Raw genomic sequence first — 3,409 nt, forward strand, 5'->3', positions numbered from 1 at the left:
ACTTTATATATTCAAACTTCCAATGCTATCAATCAAACAATCTTGGGTAATGAGACAGTGAATATGACGGCTAGGACAACAGGCAGGTCATACTCTCCCTGGTTACCAGGGCCACTTGCATTCCCTACCTACAGATCCTGCTGGCCTTGAGGAAAACCTTGGACAACCAAAAGGAGCTATAGAAGCCCAAAAGTAAAATTACTAATAAAATTCCTAGAGCCAAACTATGGCCAAGTTCCAACAAATGGAAGGTTTACCCAGGAAAGTGGTAGATCTCAAAGTGGATAAATCACACCCAATATGCTTGAGGAAGGGATAAGGCCAATAAGCCTATGATGCACCTGTGTTCAAGACTATCCATTTTGTATGAGGAGCATACACATGCCACCCCTGTTCATGTAGGCATGGGCAGATGTGCATGTGTTATACAAGCTCCACCTGCTAATCAACCTAGCCATTCAATTACCACCCTATAATTCACCTGCCATTGTTGATTCCTCCAGTAAAGAAAGATAGGTAGACTGCCCTCATGGCTGTAGCATTCCAGATATTCCTATACTTATATCCACTGCTGGATATACTTTTTCCCCTTTAATATCTTTGCTGCTGTTTGTCTGTGTCTTATTTTTTTCTTTCTTTTCCAGTCCTGGGGCTTGCATTCAGGGCTTGTGTACTGTTCTTGGGCTTCTCAAGGCTAACAGTCTACCACTTGAGCCACAGCACCACTTCTGGCTTTTTCAGTGTATGTGGTACCAATAAATCAAACCTAGGGCTTCATGTGTGCTAGGCAGGCATTCTATTACTAGGCCTCACACCTGACCCCTTGTTCTTTTCTTTGTTTGAGGCTCAAGGGACCTGGGACTGAGATTTTGATGGCACACCCTGTTCCTGAGGCTCCAGTAACTTGTGCAATTGTACATACCTTAAAAAAGGTGATGCTGTATAATAATCTCCCTTTTCTGCTTGCTTGCTTGCTTTCTTGCTTTCTTTCTTTTTCTGTTTTTCCCTCCCTCCCTTCCTCCCTCCTTTCTTTCTTTTCTTCATTCCTTCGTTCCTTCATTCCTTCCTGGGTATGTGTTTGTTTGTGGGTTCTAGGGGTTGAACTTGGCCTAGGCTCTGTACTGGAGCCTTACTTAAGGCTCACACTCTACTACTTGAGCCACAGCTCCACATTCAGATTTTGGGAGGTTAATTGTGGATATAAAAATCTCATGGACAGTCATGCTTAGGATAACTTCAAACATCCTCAAATGTCAGCCATCTGAGGACTACAGGCCTGAGCTATGGGCTCCTGGCTCTGCTTCTCTCTTACTATCCTGACCCTTTCAATATGTCTTGCATTTTATTTGATTTCTCTTACATGTGTGAAGACTCCAGCATGATAGCTGTTCTGAGTTTCTTGATAGTAAGCTTCTGACAGTAGTTTTGCTTTTTGATAAAATCTTATGAAGATGCCAAGACATGAGAAAGGGTATCAATGTACGCGAATTAATGTACCTTCTATCTGGCAAATATAATGTAACCCTTCTATTAATTACAATAAAAATATATTAAAAAAAAGAATTGAAGCCAGGCAGCAGTGGCTAATGGCAGTAATTCTAGGTGCTCAGGAGGCTGAGATGTGAGGATTGCAGTTTGAAGCAGCTAGTCTGGGCAGAAAAATAACCCAGGAGACTCTTATCTCCATTTAACCACTCACAAACCATGAACAGAGCTGTGGCTCAAAGTGGTAGAGCAGTTGCCTTGAGAAAATGAGCTCAGAGTCAATGTCCAGGACTTGAGTTCAAGACCTGTGACAGATATAAACAAAAACAACAACAAAAAACAACCACAACAAAAACCAAGAAACTCACTAAAGGCTATTGAACAGTGAGGGGAGCTAGGGAAAGAGAAAACTATGATCTAATGCTAAATGACTAAATTGTTACATTCAGATATGAGAATTATGATGATGCAATCCCAATTAATATATGAAAAAATTAAACAGAAAGGAATTGCAGTAAAATAAGACAGATTCTTTGGGGGGAAAAAGTTATCCCCAGGAGGGAGGAACATCCATGGAAATGAATGAGGAAAATTTTCACTTCCTATGTACATATGGAAATATAATGATATTTACTGAAATTGCTTTTTTAAGAGTAGGGGAGAGGATATGTGCTGTCAGGGAGAGAGAGAGAAGGAAGGAATCTGATTAGTATATTTTTTCAAAACTTTATATTTAATTCTATGAAAGAAAATGTCCCCTAAGTTCATTGGGAAGGGAAAGTTAAGAAGAGAATCAATTACAAAGACGTTAGGATTTTGAATTTAAAAAAAGTTGCTTGTTAAGGCATTACACATCTTCTTTGGTTAAATGATTTAACTATTGAAATCACTGAAAACAAATAAAGAGGTGATACAAAACACACAGGACACATTCTTCTTCCAAACACATGGTTCTTGTTCATTTTCTGTTAGCACAGTGTCTTTGTGGCTTTGGTATCCTTTTTATCTCATCAGAAAGCTGTATGGATAGTAATGATACTTAGATCTGAAAATGGACAGCATCCAACTGAGAAATAGCACAAGTCCAATGCCATCTAAATACATTAACTTTCTCTTCCCAATATCCATGTCAGAGCAGCTTCACATAAAAGCACCATCCTTAAGGTAATCTCAAGACTGAATAGAAGAACAATGATTCAGCTACAGACTGGGCTTGGCTGCTTCAGTGTATATAATTCACATGTCCTGTATGGGGATTCTTAAGAGCACGTGGTGGGCCTCTTACATGATTCCACATCTGACCAGATGTCATAGTGAGCACAAAACACAAAGCTGTAAAAGCCCATCCATTTTATTAAAGAGCAATATCGTATTGCTTCTCCGAAGATTCACAAGGCCCCCAATAACAGCCCAAAGCAATCCCAACATAAGTGGTCCAGCATAATTGGGAGGTCTAATTACTCTAATGTTGACATCAGTTCTGTCTGCCATTCACCGGGGAATGTGCTAGGCGAAAAAAAACCTCGTACCTGCAACTCATAGATATCACTGCATTTGGGTTTTCCTTTTGCAGGGAAGTTCATGAACGTTGGAGCCGAATTCAGGTTTAGCATTTGAAATACATTAGAACCTTCATCAAAATCCACAATGGCAAAAATGATCCTGTTGGTAAATGCATTGAGCAGAAGCTGGGACCTTGTATAAAAGCAGCAGCGCCACCGCCAAATTCGCAGAGACACACCAAAACCACCTAAGTGCTGCCATGTTCCCTCCTCTCCTGACTAGTATATTTTAAATGAATACATAAAAATGTCACAATGGAACCTCCAGTTTGTACATCTAATACACACTTACAAAATCTTTTTGAAATATGATTTTTGAGTAAACATTTCTTCTTCTTTCCCAAGGTTGAAACAACTATATA

The 3,409-nt window shown here is 39.7% G+C and overlaps 1 pseudogene; it reads right to left on the reverse strand.

Moving 5' to 3' along the window:
* Nucleotides 1-2,487: 2,487 nt before the first annotated feature.
* On the reverse strand, nt 2,488-3,155 carry LOC150055439 (dolichyl-diphosphooligosaccharide--protein glycosyltransferase subunit MAGT1 pseudogene; annotated as a pseudogene).
* Between the last annotated feature and the right edge of the window lie 254 nt (nt 3,156-3,409).

This window comes from Megascapheus bottae, chromosome 13, assembly GCF_031878675.1.
Source record: "Megascapheus bottae isolate mThoBot1 chromosome 13, mThoBot2.hap1, whole genome shotgun sequence".
Lineage (NCBI taxonomy): Eukaryota > Metazoa > Chordata > Mammalia > Rodentia > Geomyidae > Megascapheus > Megascapheus bottae.